The sequence below is a fragment of the Panthera uncia genome, assembly GCF_023721935.1.
Source record: "Panthera uncia isolate 11264 chromosome B2 unlocalized genomic scaffold, Puncia_PCG_1.0 HiC_scaffold_25, whole genome shotgun sequence".
NCBI lineage: Eukaryota > Metazoa > Chordata > Mammalia > Carnivora > Felidae > Panthera > Panthera uncia.
The window spans coordinates 2,351,731-2,370,948 of record NW_026057581.1 but is presented as its reverse complement, the minus strand read 5'-3'; the positions used below and the strand labels follow the sequence as shown (position 1 = coordinate 2,370,948).

The 19,218-nt window shown below is 49.2% G+C and overlaps 1 protein-coding gene and 3 non-coding genes across 4 annotated transcripts in view; 2 read left to right on the top strand and 2 right to left on the bottom strand.

Moving 5' to 3' along the window:
• LOC125939373 (uncharacterized) overlaps window positions 1-19,218 on the top strand; it is a 561,003-nt gene that overhangs the window by 426,919 nt on the left and 114,866 nt on the right. The gene's annotated exons all lie outside the window — the stretch shown is intronic.
• TRNAL-UAA (transfer RNA leucine (anticodon UAA)) lies at window positions 8,086-8,168 on the bottom strand. The gene has a single exon. It is a non-coding gene; the product is annotated as a tRNA-Leu (tRNA).
• On the top strand, window positions 11,716-11,789 carry TRNAT-AGU (transfer RNA threonine (anticodon AGU)). Its single transcript has one exon. It is a non-coding gene; the product is annotated as a tRNA-Thr (tRNA).
• TRNAV-CAC (transfer RNA valine (anticodon CAC)) lies at window positions 13,108-13,180 on the bottom strand. Its single transcript has one exon. It is a non-coding gene; the product is annotated as a tRNA-Val (tRNA).

The window sequence follows — 19,218 nt, the reverse complement described above, 5'->3', positions numbered from 1 at the left end:
ATACGGTGTCCCTATCGCAGTAGCTCCCTGCGTCCCTTGCTTAAACCTTGCCCAGTAGTCTAATCATAAAACAGCAACTGAGTGAATCCATAGAAATGTGAGTCCGACCTTATTTCTCTGCTGCAATGGCTTCTCGGAATAAAAACCAAATTCTTTAATGTTACTGCTGGATCCTCCAGTCTGGCCCTCATCACCTTGGTGATGTCCTCTCTGTCTCCACTCCAGCCGCATGCTGGCCTCCTTGCTGGAAGTGATACACGACTTCATTGTCATATGTATTCACACAGGCTGCACACAGTTTGGACATGGGGGTTGGGTAAGCTTCCAACCGAAGCTTGGGCCTTGAAGGATAGATTCACACTGGCTGATGAGGGAAGAGAAGCAGGGGGACCAGGTAGATGGGGACGAGCAGAGCCCAGGGGCTGCGCCACTCTTGGGAGATCTCCCTATGGTAACCATATCTGTTTGCAGACCAACACCAAGCATCTGGAACAGTGTAGGCACCGCAGGGGGTAGTCAAGACATATCCGCTTACTAAGGGAATGAGATACGTGGATGGTACTTAGTGGGCAATGGGACAGAAGGTTTCAATGGAGCCCATACCGGAACTCTTGCCTATACAGGATTTAGGAAACAGTATGGTGAACTTTTTTTGGCAGAGAGGCTGAATTTTTGGAGGAAGTAGACAGAAATAAAGCTGGAGAGATAGGGTGAAGCTAGATTAAGGAGGGGCTTGGATGCTACTCAAAGGATTACATCACATGTGCTGGGGAGATTTTAGGAGGCTTCTAAGCAGAAGGACCTGATAAAGTTATGGGGGGAGAGGCTGTTAGTCTGCGGTCTGGATTGGTGGGGATGACAGCCGACCCGGGAGCGGTGTTAGAAGGCAGTATTACAGAATGTCGGGCATGACATGGGCATACGGTAGTTGTTAAATAAGGAATTAAACTGTGGGCCAGGATGGGAGATTCAAGAAAGTTTTAGGAATGAGGGATCATTAGGAATTGTTTTTGAAGGGTAAGGAGTTGATCTGGAGAGTCTGGGGAAACTCCCCCCTGCCCCTTCCCTTTCTTAGGTGATGCCTTTCCAGCGGTGGTTTAGCATGAAGACACCGAGCAGAGACAGGGTCCTCAGCTGTCATTTCCTGGCCACCTCCTTGGTGTGGTGGTCTTTCCTGGTGTCCTGGGTGGAAATAGAGCTGCCTGGAAATAGAGCCTTGTCAGCACGCTCTTCGAAGTCTGGGCGCCCGGCACAAGCCAGGTGAGACGAGGTTCGACCTGCAGCCTCAAGTCCCCTCCTCCCCAGCCGCTCCTGCCCGCGCCCGACACCCACCCGCATTCACTGGCTCCCCTCACCTGGGGCCTGGACAGCCGGGGAGTGGGTCCTAGAGAGGGAGGGCTTCTCAGACTCTGCCATTCGTCCCTGGTTCTAGCCTCCTTAACACCGGGTGGGATTTTCATGGTCAGCGCCCTTCTCGGCTCGCTCGTTCTGCTTGAACTTTCTGTTGCTGGTTATTCCCTGAGGCCCAGAAACGGTGTTTCCTATGCATTTATCTTCACCGTCAGGGATAAGGACAGGCTGGAGCGAACTCCGAACATCTTGCCCTTGGGTTAGAGGGAAGATTTTAGCTTGATGAGCTTTTTAAAAAAACGTTGAGGAGGGGAGCCTGGGTGGCTCAGTCGGTTAAGCGACCGACTTCAGCTCAGGTCACGATCTCACGGTCCGTGAGTTCGAGCCCCGCGTCGGGCTCTGGGCTGATGGCCTGGAGCCTGCTTCCGATTCTGTGTCTCCCTCTCTCTCTGCCCCTCCCCCGTTCATGCTCTGTCTCTCTCTGTCTCAAAAATAAATAAACGTAAAAAAAAAAAAAAAACAAAAAACGTTGAGGAGAGTGCCAAGGAAAAGAAAAATCTAGGAGAAAACAGTGGTCTCGCAGTATGGAGGACGGTTTGGCTCACGGATCATGTTTCTGCAGTGGAGCCGTGAAGGTCTATCTATCCGCCATCTTGGGTTGGCGCGGGCTCTTGTGTTCCTCTCGGTATCTACGCACTATCTGCAAACTTTGGAAGTGGCTCGGGGACCTGACCCGCCAGAAATCACCAAAAGTGTCCTTACTTCATACACCTGTCCAGCTCGGCCATCTTTCTCCTGTCTGGGGAGTGGTCATCGGGTTCTGATTGAGGAAGGTCAGTCAGCCTCCCGGGAAGTGGATAAAGCTTGTTTCTTTGGTCTTCCTTTTCCTTAGTCTCAAGTTCCGTCAGTAGTCACTTTCCTTACTTTCTCCTTTTCCTCTTTGGTTCTGAGCATTAGTGTCCCTTATGGTGCTTGCCCATGATTTCGGGATGTATGTTAAAAATTTTGTTCTTGCTTGATTTCTTCCTGCAGTTCGGTTTTGCAGTATAAACCCCAGAAGTGGGATCAAGAAGCACTCTCTGCACCAAACGCCCTTTGGACAAGGGGTAGAATGCAGAATCCGGGGAAGAATTACTTCCTTTTCTTGACAGCAGAGTGTAGAACATACCACGTAGGACCAGCTACATACTTTGTGAGGCCCGGTGCAAAATGCAGCTGTGGGGTCTCTTGGCCGAAGGTCATCAACCATTTCAAGATAGCGACGGCAGAGCAGGAGACCGAGCAGGAGGCCCCTCTGGGTGCAGGGCCCTGTGTCTCTGTCCCAGTCACACAGCTGGACGCTGTCAGCTTGGACCTTGTGTTACGGGGTGATCACAAAACCACACCTTAGTCTCTGGGCCTGTTCCACTCCTTGAAAATTAGAGACTGTCTCCACCAGAGTCATCAGTATAGTTGTTTTCTCAGGAGCCCTCTGCCTTCACAGTTCCCAGGGTTTGGGAGCTGTTGGAGTTTTAAAATCTCAACCAAGCCACATGGACACCGTCTCATCAGAAGACCCAAAACTGAGCCGAAAACCAAGCAGAGAGAGCGAACTGAACGAAGAGGGCTCCCTACCCGCAGCTGGCGATTTCTCAGCCACCCAACCCAAAGGCAGTGTCCCCGACTCTCCCCCTTGTTCTGTTCAGGTGTCTTTGTAGAGCCCTGGATCAGAGGTGTGTTTCGTGGTGGAGGAAGTGAAGGGGTAGAATCGTGTGTGAAGAAGCAGAGAGGCAGTCTTGTATTTTGGTTCCTAAATTACACAGATGCCTCTCCTCCATTTTCTCTACAAATGTGCACTTACTGGGCTGTTTCGTAACAGTATTTCATTGTCTTTAACAAAGCTCTTCCTCCATCTGTGAAGTTGAAGTTTTAATAAAGATCTTCCTCCCTCTGGGAGCGTTGTGACTGATCATTTTTCCCCACAGAGTCGTTTCGGCAAATGCTGCTGGCGGGCACAGCGTCTGCGGCTGGCGGAGCCGTCTTCCTCACTCTGGTGGAAGGGCAGTGACCGTTTGGCGCTACTCACGACACCGCTGCTGTGGGACCGCAGAGGGTCCTGGAGACTGGAGTCAGATCGCCAGGCCGGAGGCTCGCGGCCAGGCCCAGGGTGATGTGTTGGGAACACCTGACTCAGGTGTTCGGCCTGTAAAAGTGTGGATGAGATGACAGTGTTAGAGAAGTGAGAAGTGAACGTCTAGAATGTTTTAAAAGCTACAGAAATTAATCAGGAACATTTTCATCAGGACAGCTTATCAAGGAAGGGAATGGTTTTCTTTTATGGGGCACAGGAACTAGTGATTACTGAGCACTCCCTACTTGCTGTGCTACACGCAGTGTGTGTGTGTGTGTGTGTGTGTGTCCTCACAACTCGGTGACGTAGGGGTTATCTCCACTGGAACCGTGAGACACTGTGGCTGGGGGGGTACGTGGCAGAGGCAGAACTGGGAGACAAGATCGCTCTGCTGCGGTGTCCACGTGTCCGTGAACCCTTCTCTTCTCAGGGTCTCAGTAAGGGGTAGGCTTCTCTAGATCTGGGGAATCTGCTCCGAAGTCTTCCTTCCGAACTAGTCTACTCCATGGTCTTTTAAAAGCACATTTATCTTTTGATCAGGGAGTGACCACCTTTGTAGGAATCCCCTGATCTAGAGAACTGAATTCATACTGGAATCCTGATAACCAACAAGAGTGTTCACTGTTCTAAGTTTCTATCGTTTCAACCTTCCTCGTCACTAACCCTGATACAGACTGTAGGTCAGACGACTCCCATCCTGGGTAAGGAACCCCGAGCGTCCACCTTACGCTGTCAGGATGAAAGATTCTTCATAAAGTTTTATTTTTTTTAAGTATTTCATCCTTTCTCCACGTATAAAGATCCAAAGGATTGGTTGTTGTTGTTGTTTTTTCACTATTTCTGCATTTACTTTTCTCCTTTTTAATTATACAAGTATTACGGAGGATTGTTGCCAAAACACATAAAAAATATGGCTACAAAAATATACATATATATATTCCCACATTAAGTAAACACTTAAGCACATTTTATAGTATAGATACTGCTGGACATTATATACATACGTATACATACCTCCATTTTTTAAAAGGATTATCCATTTTTTAACTTAATGCTATTTCTTAAGCATCTTTGCTAAAAAATAATAACTATTACATTCTGAAGAGTGAAGGTTAATAAATATTTCTTGGATGAATATATAATTTCCCTGGATCACTAGCTGCTTCGAAACCCCTACTTCAGGTATCTTTGAACACTATATTGCATCAGACAAAAAGTATTTTGTCCCTAAGAGCAAAAAAAAAAGTAATAGGGATCTCATTTTCTCCTCCTCCCTTCTAGTCCCCTCTAGTTCTCCTCCTCCCTTCTAGCTCCTACACTTTGCTTTCATTCCCTTCTCTAGAGGTACAGTGGGAAAGAAATTTTCAGATCCAACTCTTTCCTGGTTGGATAAACTCATCTGAAAATAAGCCACACTTGGGCCATGTGCAAAACGGAAGTGTTATTGGTAAGCCAAGTACTGATGAAATCGAGATCTCATTTTTCCATTACCTGAAAATTGGAGCTGTAGAACAGTGGGCAAATATTTTCTCTTTTATGTAAAAAGTTAGGTAAGATAAGACTACGTTCATATTTGCAAGTATCATTAAGAAAAGGAAGGTTGTATAAGAAACTGAGGTAAAGGTGTTGGTGAGACCCTCAGAGATGGGGAAGGAGGGACCACAGACTTCAGGAACCTTCTAATACTCTCTCATTTTTCAGCCAAGTGAATATATTACTCATGCAAAAACTATATATACTGAATTGTTTCTTAAATTCTTACTGTGCTGAGATTAGTGAAAATTGTCCTTCCTTGTTTTTTAATCATGGTTTTGCATACACTGAACTGGTGTGATGGTTAATTTTATGGGTCAACTTGACTGGGCCATGGGGTTCCCAGATACTTGGTCACATATTCTGGATGTTTCCATGAGGGTGTTTTGGGGTGAGTTTAACATTTAAATCAGTAGACAGTAAACCACCTTGCCCCCCCTAATGTGGGTGGGCCTCCTTCAATCAGTTGAAGGTCTGAGTAGAAAAAATGGGCCTCCCTCCCCTGAAGAAGATGGAACTCCTCTTGCCAGACGGACTTTGAGCCGGGACAGCCATTTCTTCCTGCCCTCGGACTCGGTCTGAAACATTGGCTCTTCCTGAATCCCAAGCCTGCTGGTCTTTGGACCGGAACCACACCATTGGCTCTCCTGGGCCTCCCAGTTGCTGCCTGCAGATCTGATGACTTCTCAGCCTCTATATTCACAGGAGCCAACCTATATATTCCACCCTACTCATTCTGTTTCTCTGGAGAAGGCTGGCACAAGCAGTAAAGAGAGGATGGCCCAGGGTGAGGTGGTAGGAGTGTGGCTGGCTTGACGATTTCTGTCCAAAGACAAAACCAATCCAGAAAGCCGCAGTTTCCTCCTCGAATCAGTTTCCTGTTGAAAATAAAAGCCACCTGTGTGTCTCTTCCTTTACCCAGAAAGCCTGGGTGGGAGGAAAGAAACTTAGTTTGTTTTTCCCTCAGTGTTGCATTCCCAATATCAAGATGCATGTTGTAAAATATATACATATACACCATATATATATATATATATATATACCACATATATATGTACCATATATGTGCCATTTATGGTCTATATATATATTTATAAACTATGTATATAAACTAGTTTAAGGGATGAATTGGTAGCTATTAATTATGTATTAGATGAAAGACTAGCATCTGTAAAGGATTGTACAGGGCTTATACACCGTGGGAGGGCAACTTGGAGGCCATCACGGAACTCTACCTGCCTCGAGGAACAACAGGAGAGGTTGGGGCTGCGTGGAAGTCGCCAGCATCACTGATGATCGGGAGGAAGTTAATACAGTCAAGTGCCTGACACAACAGGCTCAGATCTTCCTGGTGGCAGAGATGGGTTTGGGATGGTAATTTTAGATGAGTTGACTCTCTGGTGGGGAGATGTGACATAAGAGAACTTGTGCGGTGACGGAACCTGGAGTCGGTGTCATTGGGCACCAGTCTGCACGACATCGCTAACCGACCACTGAGAGACTGCTGTGTTTTCTCTTTAGCAGATTTCAGTTGGGGTAAAATCTTTGCCATCTGGAATCTCATTTGAGAAAAAAATAAATCTTCCACTTCCACCCGTCCTCTCTCTACCTCATTCACGGGAGAGAAAAAAGATGACAGAAACCACCTTTGGTAGGGAGGAGTCTTGCCTCTCCATGGAACGTTAGTCTTTCTCAAACCGACTTATTTCTGACCGTGAAGACACAGGAAGTTCCTTCCTTCTGCCGGGGATGGCCAGGAGCAAACGTGAAACTCAACGTTCACACTTGAAATTCAAGGCCGCTCATGAAAATGATGCACTGAGCTGCCCCAGGATCAGAGAACGTTCAAATGTGGAATCTCGATGTTTGATCTCACAATATAGAAGCAATTTAGCTATCAGGACAAATTTTATCTGGTGTTAAATCTGATTTCAGGGTTTCTGCTAAGGACTGCTACAAAAGAAGTGTGTGAGTTTCTTCTCAGGGGAAAGATGACTAATCTATCCAGAGGCAAAGAGACTTCTTAATCCCGCAGGCATTTACGTGAGATAAGGGTTGTTGTCTCCATTTAACAAAGGAAGAAATCAAGGCTCAGAGAGGCCACGGAAAAGCCAGAATTAGAACACTGGCTGTTGTCATGGTCTTTCCAATCATCTGGTCCTATGCATTTTAGAGAACGGAATTTAGTAGTCTGGCATTTCAACGGATGGGGAGAATATGGACATTCAGTAATATGGTGTTGAGATTACTGGTAATCCTCTGCAAATAAGGTAGAGTTCGATCTGCATCTCGCATATTAAAACACAGGGAAAAATCAGACACCTCGGAGATCTAGATACAGAAAAAAAATCATGACCATTGTAGAAGAAATGGCGTTCCTCTGTCACTCGCTCTTGTAGCAGGAAAAGGCACATGCAAGTCAGACATTGAACCAGAAGGCTGATCACTGTGGGGCACACAGTCCAAAGTGTCCGCCTCCAAAATCCCTGCCAAGTTCCAAGGCAAATAAACCTGTGACATACCGACAGAAGGCCCGACGGACTCCCGTTTCCCCAAAGAGGAAGACCTGACAGGGAAGGAGAGAAATGAGTACAGGATATAATAAGTTCACACGAGAGGAGACCCAGGGGGTTCATCCGCTTGAAAAGATGCCCAACAACACCGACCGGAAGGCAAGCTAACACCCCCCTGCGGGAGCGTCTTTCCGTTTGCAGACACCCACCTTCCGCTGGCGCGGGGTCAGCCGTGTTTCGGAGCCAGCCGCAGGGGCAGCCTAGCGGGGCGTGAGGTGCACCTGGAGGGTGGTCGTCCGGCGGGGCCCCAGGCCTCCGTCCCCCTTGGAACGGAAAGGCCCGCAGGAGGAGCAGCTCCTTAGGAAGACTGTGGACTTGGGGCGGCGCGTGGGGGGGGGGGGGGAGGAGGGCCTCACGCTGGCCCTCGGAGGGGGTCCGAGCAAAAATCGGTCCGGTTCGCGCAGGTGCTCCTGCTTGAGGACAGCGTAGGAGGGACAAGAAGAAAAGCAGGCGCGGGGTCGGGCCGTGTTCGCCGCCGGCGCCGCCCCAGGGGGGCCTCCAGCCTTCAGAAACTCGCCCTACCGGGAGTGGGGTTCGAACCCACGCGGGCACCTGCCCATTGGATCTTAAGTCCAACGCCTTAACCACTCGGCCATCCCGGTGGCTGGGTTTCTGCCCCCGGCAACTGTTTTTTTGTTGCAAGCACGGTATTCGCGCCGCGCAGGAAGGAAGCACCGGGTTTCTGATTTTGGGGGTTGCATCGGACGTGAGGCGGGTCGTCGCAGAGGAAGCAGCCCGCCGCCTGCTTTCGGGGAGCGCCCACTCCCCCCCCCCCCACCCCGAGCTTACTGCCTGTGCCTCAGAGAAGTAGCTCTTTCTGTGTGGTACGAAAAGAAAAACGAAAAAACGAACGGGGGAGAGACGGAGAGTAAGAGCCCCCGTCCTCCCCCTGCCCCGGTGCACCTGCTCCCTCCGCTCCCCGCCGCCGCCATCCGGACTCACGTGAGAGGCCGCGGTTTTCCTGAGCTCGTGCCCCCCCCCCCCCCCCCCGACCCAGACCTCCCGTCCCCCTCCCTCTCCCGTCCCCCTCCCCCCTCCCCAACCCGGGTCTGGGCAGCGGGGCTGGGGCCCAAGGGACGTGAGGTTAAACGAGCTCGCCCTGGCGGTAGATTTGGAAATCCCTAGTGGACACAGTTCACATGCGTGACTCCGATTTTAATGGCAAGGGGCTGTAACTGCCAGCCCAGTGTGTCCCCGAAGGAGCGGAGGGTGGGACCCCGCACCTCCGGTATAGGGGGGGGCCCCAAGAATGCCAACCCCACCGGGCACACTCGGGTGACCACCGCCCTCCGTCTGCAGACCACACTCCGTCAAGGGCGCTGCAAGTCGTCGCGGGGAATGTACGGATCCGATGGGACATTTGGGGTCTCCTGAGCTGAAATGAGATCTGGAGGGCGCTACCCAACACCTAGCGTGTGACACGGCCCTCAGGGAACCGAAGGGAGGCACCACAGTGTGAGGGGGTCATGTCTGCCCTACCGGACAAGCAGAGATGACCCTTCCGGAATCTCCGTTGATGAGACCCAACCCTCGTTTTGAATGTTCAGACTGACCGGATCCACATTCAGATCTTTCTCTTTGGCTGATAAATTCACCCACAAGGAGTGGCCCCCTCAAGTCCTCCGGTTGGCCGGCTCTGGGTTCTGTCTCTGGCCAGATCAAGGTTCAACTCCTAGAAAGGAGACCGGGCCCAAGGGTCCTGCAGTTAACAAGCCCAGAAGGAAACCCAGACATCTCAGCGCTGGGGTGAGAACTGGGCTGAGGCTGGGGTTGGACACGACTGCTGCTTCCACAAAAAAAAACAGCTCAGAGATAGCATCCTACAGGTATGGACAGACACAAAGGTTCCCAGAGCATTCCATTACTGTTGTTCTGAACACGGGCTACACAGTAGAATCAGCTAGTAAGTTTAGTTCCCAAATGTGAAAGTAAAAAATAAAGCTACCAGAAGTCTATGAGGAGAAGAACTTTAAACCACTTCAAAAGCACAGTTGATAAAGACATAAAACTCTAGCATTTGCTTCCATTACAACGGAGAATGTGTAAAATAAAGGACATGAGAGAAATATAAATAGATAAATGGGGTGATGGGTGAGTGTATTTAAGTTGTCCCAAAGTAGCAAGGGCCAGATAGATAGATGATACCGCAGCAAAAAGCCACGAACAGCAGCAAGGTCAGAAGGAAATGGGCAAGTAGGACGACAGGGACGCAGGCTTCCGCCTCCACCCGTGAAGGATGCGTGCCTGTAGGAGCTGCGCTTCCCTCGTGGGCAACAAGGAGGCCGGACAGGAATTGTGACATTTGCTGTCAGTGCAGGGCCCCCATCCCCGGCAGCAGGGGGATGGAAGAGGTGAGTCTCACAAAGGTTTTAGCTTAGGGCCTAGAGGCAGCTTCTAGCCCCAGGACGGCGGAGGGCGAGGGCGGAGGGCGATTCAGAGCCAGGCGGGGTCCCTGCATTGGGAGCACAAACAGCATCTCAAGGAGGCCAAAGTAGTCAGGATACAGGGGGCACAGGACACTGGAGAGGAGAAAGCCGCGCACGGAGAGGGCTCCCGGGCTGGCTGTGCCTTCGGGGCGGAATATTGATTCACGCTCAAGGGGAGGTTAAAACTCCAGGAGGCTGGGAAAGGAGCCACTGGAAAAGAGTAAGCTGCTTACAAAGCTCTGAAAATGGTTCCCACCAGCTCTCCTGAGGAGACATCCTAACTTATGGGGCATCAGGTGGGGTCCATACCAAGGCATAACCTTAGGTTTGGATCCCCCCCCCCCCATAAAAGATCCAGGTAAGCCACAGGAGGCACAAATGGATCCTGCGGAAAATATTACTTGAACCTGGAGGAAAAGGGATTCCTCGTGAAGCAGTAGGGGATTTAGAAACGCCAGGGCCTGCAGTGTCATGACATGAAAACCAGTCCTACGGACCAGTTTAGCTAGAGAGATTTCCAGGGGGAACTGCGAAGGTGCTGCTCAGGCTTCAGTGAAGGGGAGGACTGTCAAACACAAACGAGCCACAACTCAGAGGGCTTGAAAGACAAGCTGTTCGTCATCCCCAGCGGCTGCGCGATGAAAAGCGATGCCGAAGTTAAAGAAATGACTTTCAGGCAAGAATTAAATCCAGAGCACTGTCAGAAAATGTGGCCTCAAGATGAAGCCACAGGCGTGATTGTAAAATCTTTCGTTGGCACTCCAAAGGGAGTTAAGGCGGTATCTCAGCAGAAAAACCTCTGAGCTTCTTAAGGACTTGCCCCGCCCGTCCCATCCACAAAAGCACAACTCTTGCGGGTGTGATGCCACGGCAGCTCAGTTGGAAGCCAAGGCAAACAAGGGCTTATTTGCATGAGGTCTGCGAATGTGGCTTTTTTTACTACAGAGGTTGGCCAACTTCTTCTTCAATGGGCCAGTGGACCATACAGTCAGTGTCTGTCGAAGCTACTCAAATCTGCTGTTGTAAGCAGGAAGGTGGCCGCAGATGATGTGAAAAGAATACGTGTGGCCGTGTTCCAATAAAACTTGACAAAAACAGGTAGCTGGCCAGATTTGTCCTATGGGTCACAGTTTGCCAACTCCCACTATACAAGAATAAACTCCAACAACGTTCACGAGATCGCAGGTCTTTAAAGAGCAGGGTGGTTGAACGCAGCTTGAACTAAAGGGACAGAGGACTTGGAAAAATGAAAAGAAAAAGAAAATGAAGAGAGGGGCTGGAACCTGCCACACTACAGGCAGGAGGTCGGCTAAGGCGACTCTTCAGCTGCAAGTAGGAGAAAATTCCCACCAGTAGGATGGCTGATCCCGAGGGCGCAGCCAAGGGTCCGGGAGACCGATTCCCAGACAGCACCGCTGAGTCCTAATCAGGAAGCGTCATGTGCCCACCGGAGCCTAGGATCGCCGTGGAGCCGTGTCCCTCCTGTTTTGTTCCTTTTGCACGCGAGTGTGTACACAGCGTGCCCTGTGCCTCCTGTGCCCGTCTGCTGGGAGGCAGGGAGCTCCCAAGGTACATAGGTGTTCGAGTTAAGGACAATCCTACTCGAGGATTCCTCCCCGAGGAAGGAGCTTTCCCCGGTGTCGATGACCCCATCCTGGGCTCCAAGTAGATGAAGGTGTGACATTTCATAAAACAACATGCGTCAGGGAGAGATGGGACATCGGGCTCCGTGGCTTAGTTGGTTAAAGCGCCTGTCTAGTAAACAGGAGATCCTGGGTTCGAATCCCAGTGGGGCCTTCCTCTTTGAGGTTTTACAAAGCGAAATTGTCCAAGGCAAATACAGGCAATGGGTAAAAAATAAACAAAACAAATCAGAACTTGGGTTTTATACCTGATGGAAGCCTCAGATGTCGAGTCTGCCCGTCTGAGGCGTTTTGTAGAAGACTGAGAAGATTATTCACCATGAATTGGCAAAGCTATGCTGTGAACTGGATGCGAGCCGTAATTTTCTAATTTTAAACCTCTATAGCTACGCTCCACATTTCCCAAAGAAGCTCGCAGTCTCAGCATTTTGCTTTTAAAGCAATCCACAAAGAAGGCAAGAAAAAGAGACAAACCGTGCATGTCGTGCAAACCGAGTGCCGCGATGACCACCCCTCCTTCTCCCGTGATTGTGGATTCTAGGACACCGCAGAATATTTTGAAAAGTACAGTGACGTGATGGAATCTTGGAAGAGTAAGAAGAATGGCGATGATCAAAATAAAACGCTGGGAAAAACAAAATCAAATCCTAGAATAGAATTTTAATGTTTTAGCCGATCTTTTCCTTTTGATGTGCGAGGATGCCTCTTAAGGCGGTCCAGTCTGCAAAGGCAGCCCCTCCTCCACACAACATTCGTCGTCAAGCAGGGGGTGGCACTGTTCTCAGCTGCTTGCTCCTCCCCGGAAGGACCAGAGAGGTGGCACGACCGCTCCTTTTGTGAGCTTTCGGGAGGACGAGTGACAGGATTTGTGGGCCCAGCGTGAAATGAAAACGCAGGGCTTTCTGTTGAAAAGTCATTGAGAATTTCAAACCAGGTAGAACATGAAGTCGGGCGTGTGGTTGGTTTGCCAGCCGTGACGCTGGCCCTCTTTGGGGAGTCTGGTTTTTTTGCCCAAAGACTGGATTTTAAAGGACTCCTGAAAGTGGAATGCAGTCCAAGGTGACGGTCAATGAGACCCGGTGCTTTTAGAAGCCCCGGGAGCTGGAGGGTACTGACTGGAGAACGTGGCACTTGAGAAACCGTCGCGCTGTAAGAACTGTGAAAACAAACTCGGTGAGAGGGACTTCTCTCCACCTGACGTATTTTTCTGGCTTATGTTCTTTTCCCAAACAACTCCTCCTTCCAGGTCCCCGTCAGTGTCACCTGGCCTGGTGACCGGGCGCACAAAACAGACACCCTGTCTTGGGGTGTCCCCATGACTTCTCTAACTCGGGACAGGAAGGGATGGAGACTGTGCACTGGAGACCATAGATGAAAGCGAATAGAAGGCTGGGTCAGAAGGGTGACAGGTGTCTATGTGAAACATGGCATTGGCTTGTTGCAAGAGAAAAGGGTTTATTCCGCCCTGGGTATGTTTCTGCCTGGCTTCGAACCAGGGACCTTTCGCGTGTGAGGCGAACGTGATAACCGCTACACCACAGAAACCCCCGCATGTGGGCTGGGCTGGTGGCGCTCACCTAGGTTTCCTGCGTTCATCAGTGTTGGTTCCTAAAAGTCCGGGGTCTTCTCTCTACTCAGGTTTGCATAGTCAGGGTCCACAACTGCATTTTAAACTTGATCCAAAACAAGCACCATGCTGAGGTTAGGAGGTATCCCATTCCCAGACATTTTTAAGTGTTTAAATTCTATGAGCCTTATGCTAAAACCATGACCACGATCAGAATGATCTCGTTCTTCTCCACCCTCCACATGCTCCCGGGCGTGGCTCTCAATCTATTCCCTGCCCAGCTTGAAATTCAAAACTTCACTCCCTTTCACACAATTCCACACACATTAACCCTTTTCTTTTCTAATATACGCATTTATTATTTTTCAATAGACTTGTTAAAGAGCAGTTTAGGGTTCACAGCAAAACTGAGTAGAAGGTAGAGACGTTGACCGAGAGTTCCTATCACGAAAGGGAGTTGGATTTTGTCAAATGTTTTTTCTGCGGCTACCGCATGCGCGTTTTCTCTCTTAGCCTGTTGGTGTGATGGATTACATTAAGTGATTTTGGATCTGGAACCAGCCTTACACACCTGGAATAAATCCCACTGGGTCACGGTGTATAATTCTTTTGATACGTTGTTAGATTCAATTTGCTAGTATTTTGCTGAGGATTCTTGCATCTGTGTTCATAAAGATGACAGTCTGTGGTTTTCCTTTCCGGCCGCGTCTTTGTTTGATCCTGATGTTAGGATGATGCTCGCCCCACTAAGTTTGGAAGCGTTTCCTCTGCTTCTGTCTTTTGAAAGAGATTGTAGAGAAGTGGTATTATTTCTTCCTTAGATCTTTGGCAGAATTCACTGTGAACTTCCCTGGGCCTGAAATTTCTGTTTTGGAATGGTATTACTTATTGATTCGATTTCTTTAACACGTGGAGGCCTATGAGGGTCATTGTTTCTTGTGTGAATTTTGGCAAGTTCTGTCTTCACAACTTCAATCGGTCCATTTCGTCTAGGTTATCTGAATTGTGGGTATAAAGATTGTGCATAACATCCCTTTATTGTCCTTGGGATCTATCGTCTTGTCCTTTCTTTCATTTCTGCTATCACGAATCTGTGTCCCTTCCCTTGTTTTCCTTAGTCTAGTGAGAGGCTGATCGATTTTTACTGATTTTATTGATCTTTTCAAAGCACCAGCTTTTAGTTTCATTGATTTCCTGTCTTTAATTTCTGTTCTAATTTTTATTATTCTTTTCTGCTTGCTTTGGATAATTAGGTCTTCTTTTTCTACTCTCCTAGGATGGAATCTTAGATGATTTACTTCCGATCTTTCTTCTTTGCAAATAATATGCATCCAATGCTCTAAATTTCTCTAAGCGCTTCTTTCACTGTATGAAGCAGTGTGTTTTCATGTCATTCAGTTCAAGATGTTTTTCATTTTTCCCCGAGACATTTTCTCTGCCCCATGTGTCATTGAGAAGTGTGTTGTTTAGTCTCCGGGTTTTGGGGGGATTTTCTAGCTATCTTTCTGCTATCGATTGCTAGTTCAATTCTGTTGGGGCCCGAGAGCAGACATTGTCTGACTTGAATGCTTTCAAATGTGGTAAGGTGTGTCGTATGGCCCAGAATGTGGTCTGTCTTGGTGTATGTCCCGTGTGCCCTTGCGAAGAGCGTGTGTTCTGCTGTTGTCGGGTAAGCTGTCTGAAGATGTAGATGATATCCATTTGCTTGATGGCGCTGTTCAGCTCGGCTGCGTCCTCACTGATCTCCTGCCTGCTGGACCATTTCCGACACGAAGTCTCCGAACATGATCATGGATTCACCTGTTCCTCTTTGCAATTCTCTTACATTCTGTCCCAGGTGGTTTGATGATCTGTGAGGCATGTTCACACTAAGCATTGACCCCTTTTGTCGAGGGAGAATCGAACCCCTTGTCATTCTATGAAGCTCCTTTCTATCTCTGGTGGTTTCCTTGCTCTGAAGTCGGCTCTGTCTGACTTTAATACGTTACTCCTGCTCCCTTTGTTCTAATGTTGGCTGGTGTGTCTGTGTCCATTCACTTACCTTTAGTCGATATGTGTCTTTATGTTGCAAGTGGGTTTCTTGTAGACAACATATAGTTTAATCTTGTCTCTTGGTCCACTCTGACAACCTCTGTCTTTTAATTGGTGCATTTAGACCATTGATATTTGGGCTGATTCCTGGTATAGTTGGATTAATATTTTGCACAGCTGTTACTACTTTCTGTTTGGTGCCTTTGTTTTTTGTTCCTGTGTTTGTCTTCCACTCTTTTTCTGTCTTTTGTGGCTTCAATTGAGCACGTCACATTATTATATTCTATTATTTTATTTTCTCTCCTTTCTTAGCATATCAGTTATACTTCTTTTGTTACTTTTTTTTTTTTTACTGGTCACCCTAGAGTTTGCAATATATATTTACAACTAACCCAAGCCCACTTTCAAATAACACTGTGTCAGGGGCGCCCGGCGGGCTCAGTCGGTTAAGCGTCCGACTTCAGCTCAGGTCGTGATCTCATGGTTTGTGAGTTCGGGTCCCACGTCGGGCTCTGTGCTGACAGCTCAGAGCCTGGAGCCTGCTTGGGATTCTGTGTCTTCCTCCCTCTCTGCCCCTCCCGCGTTCTGTCTCTTTCTCTCAAAACAAAGCAAAACAAAACACTGTGTCACTTTACAGGAAGTGTGAGTACCTTATAACAGCAAAATAATCCTAATTCTTCCCTCCTGTTCCTTGTATCCTTGTTGTCATTTGTTTCACACATACATAAGCAAATATATGTATATACACACATGGATATACAACATACATAATCTAGTATGTTGTGGGTATTTTTATGTTGAACACCCTGTTATCAGTCAGGTCAATTTAGAGTAAGAAATATGAAAGTTTTTATTTTACCTTCATGTATTTCTACTCTGATGGTCTTTCTCACATAGATCCGAGTTTCTGATCTGTATCATTCCTTTCTTCTGAAGAATTTCTCTTAACGTTTCTTGCTAGATGGGTCGCTGGCCACGAATGCTCTCAATATTTTCTCTGGGGAAATCTTTATATCTTCTCCACTCTGTAGGGATAACTTCACAGGGTGCAGAATTCTAGATAAATGTGTTTATCTCTAGCACGAAATATTTCAGTCCGCTCTTTTTGCTTGCACATTTCCTGAGGGGGAAGCGGCTGTAATCTTTATCTTTGCTCCTCTGTAGGTAATTTCTTCCCCCTGTAGCGGCTCTCGGGATTTTTTTCTCTATCTCTGTGTTTCTGTAGTTTGAATACGTTGCCTCTGTGTGTAGACTTGTTGGCATTTATCCCGGTCGGTGCTCCCTGACTATCGTGGGTGACGCTGCTGTGAACACCGATGCACAGAGAAGGCCTTCCTCTGCCCACCGAGATTTTCGTGAAGCCTGGCAGCACATTTGAAATCAGGATTGGACAACCCGCCGTTTCCTACTTCCTGAGGGCGGCTGCTGGGATTGCGAAGGGGGCCGGCAGACAGCCTCCGGTCAGAAGAGCGGACACCTTTCCAGAAGGAGCGAACCTAGAAACGGGCAGGTGCCAGGAGGCGACCCCGGTCCTCACACTCTGGGGACTCGAGGGGACCCACTGGAAGGGCCGTGCCAAAGGGGAGGGAGGAGGTGACGCCAATCTGATGACTATTTCCCCCACTTTAAAGGAAGTATTTTTCCATGTATGACAGTCTCAAGGGATCAAGTCTAAATCAACATCCTTTGTCATCCCCACAACCCCCCTCCGGCCACCAAAAGTACGTTTCTAAACGTTTGGTGGCATTCCCCCGTGAAGCCATCTGGGGTGGCTTTTCTTTGTTGTGATGGTTTGGATTCCTGCTTCAGTATCTCAGCGGTTACGGGTCTGTTCACATGTTTGTTGCTTCATGTTTTCTATTTGGCCGATTGGATGTTTCTAGACATCCGTCCACTTAATCTAGCTTTACCCAGTATGCTTTTTCGGAGTACTTTTTCGGAGTACTCTCTTACAATTGCTTTTATTTCTATAAAATCTGTAATAATGTCCCCACTTTCACTTCTCATTTTCATCGTTTGCGTCTCCTCTCTTTGTTTTTCTTAGTCAATGTAGCTAAACACTGGTCAGTTTTGTTGAAACTTTCAAAGAACCGACTTTCTGTTTCATCTATACTTTTAATTCTGTTGCCAGCCTCTCTTCCTGCTGGCCCACCTTATCTGAGTGCCTGCCCTAGGGATTTACAAATTGCTTACCCAGTCCCCGTAATTGGCATAAGCCAAGTCCTTCCATAAACCTTCACCCCCGCCCCCCCCCACCACCCCTCCCAAAACAAATCCTCTTTTGTGTCTCTTTTCTTTTGGTCAACGGGTCTGTGAAGTTCATTCATGGATGTTGTAGATTATTCATTCTACGTTCTGCATTATGTATTTTTTCATGTGAACATGTCCACGTGACTGCAGATGGGCACTTGGGAAGTTTCCAGTCTTGACTACCATGAACAGATGGCTGGGCGTGCTGGTGATTCTTCCCGGCTTCCCACGAAGGCGAGGACGCGCGTTGGCCGTGTGGAAACATCTCGAGTGGAGGAGACGCAGGTACCCGGGGGTCTTCCTGGGGTTCCCGCCAGGACGCGGCTGAGGGACGGAGAGCCTCAGGGGCCGGGTCGGGGGCCTCTGCTGGACAAACCCTGCTGAGAACCGGAGCCTTCTTCCCCCCTTCCCCTCAACACGCCTGTGAAGGTTAATTGTTTGTGTCAGCGTGACTGGGCTCAGGGCTGCACACAGACAGGCTGCGAAACCATGATTGCCGGGTGTCCGGACTCCTCGGGAAGCCCCGTCACCCCAGACGGGCCCAAGGGGGTGGCGCCATGACAGGAGCCCCGGAGCAAACGAGGAAGGGAAGGCGCCAAACCTCCCGCCCCAAGTCCCGAATATCCCGTCCTCTAGTGAACAGCTGCTCCCAAGACAGAAACCTGAGCGCCTGGGAGGAAGAGCTGGCCACACTCTGGCTCGCTCGGTGGGTGGGCGCGTGCGGCCTACGCCCTCTCTCTCCCTCCCCTGCGTCACCACCCGCCGTGCTGTGGGTTGTGTGTCTGACCTTGAGTCCTTTCTCGTGATGAGGCCAAGAGCGTTCAGTGACACCTTTGGGACGGAAGGGGTCAGGGCCCCGGGCCCCGGGTCTCCCCAGTTCACCAAATGCACAAGGAGGGTCAGAAGTGGATTGAACCTCGGGACACGTAGCGGGTCGGTGTCCGGAGAGCTGGGGAACCGGCGGGGGTGGGGGTGGGGGGAGGTGCAGCACATTTGTTGTCAGAAGTAGACAACAATCGCGGGGAGAAACCACTCAAAGCCGTTGCGGAGCCCAGGGCCCAGGACCGGGAGAGGCCTGGCCGCCACGGGGGAGCCTTCATGTCCACAGTAGACAGCGTTGGCTGGGAGGTACGGAGCGGGACTTCTCTAGCCGCTTGGGAGTAGGGACTTATTCAAGTCTCCACATTCCGAAAAGAGCCACCAAAAATGAGGCCATTGCCTCCCTCAGTGGAGCAGGATATCCCGGAACAGAGAGTAGAGTCGTGACAGCGAGGCTTTTTTTTTTTTTCCCCAGGAAGCAACTTAATTCCTTCTGACGCCGCTCAGTTGGGTTCGCACTCGAGGAACTGAGCCCCGGACGCCACGTGGTGTAGCTTTTAATCTATTTTCCACTTCTTTGTCTCCCGTATATGGTGACGCACAAACGTGCAGTCTGATTAAGTGGTTTCACGTTACAAGGTCGTGAGGGATGTTGGCACGTACACGTATAGTCAGGTTGCCTTGAGGGTTTTTTTTTTTTCTTTCCTTAGGGAGGAGACCCTACCACATTCCCCCCTTTGAGGCTTGGACCCCTCTGTCTGGGTCTAAGAGCATCATCTTGGTTTAGAGGTTTATATTTTTATAATATCACTACACGAGTGGCCGTCTGTTGTTTTTAATCACGGCCTTGATGAGACTGGAGGCAGACAGTACAACCAGGGGAGCTAGGCAGGGTAGGATTAAGCACCCTCCCAGA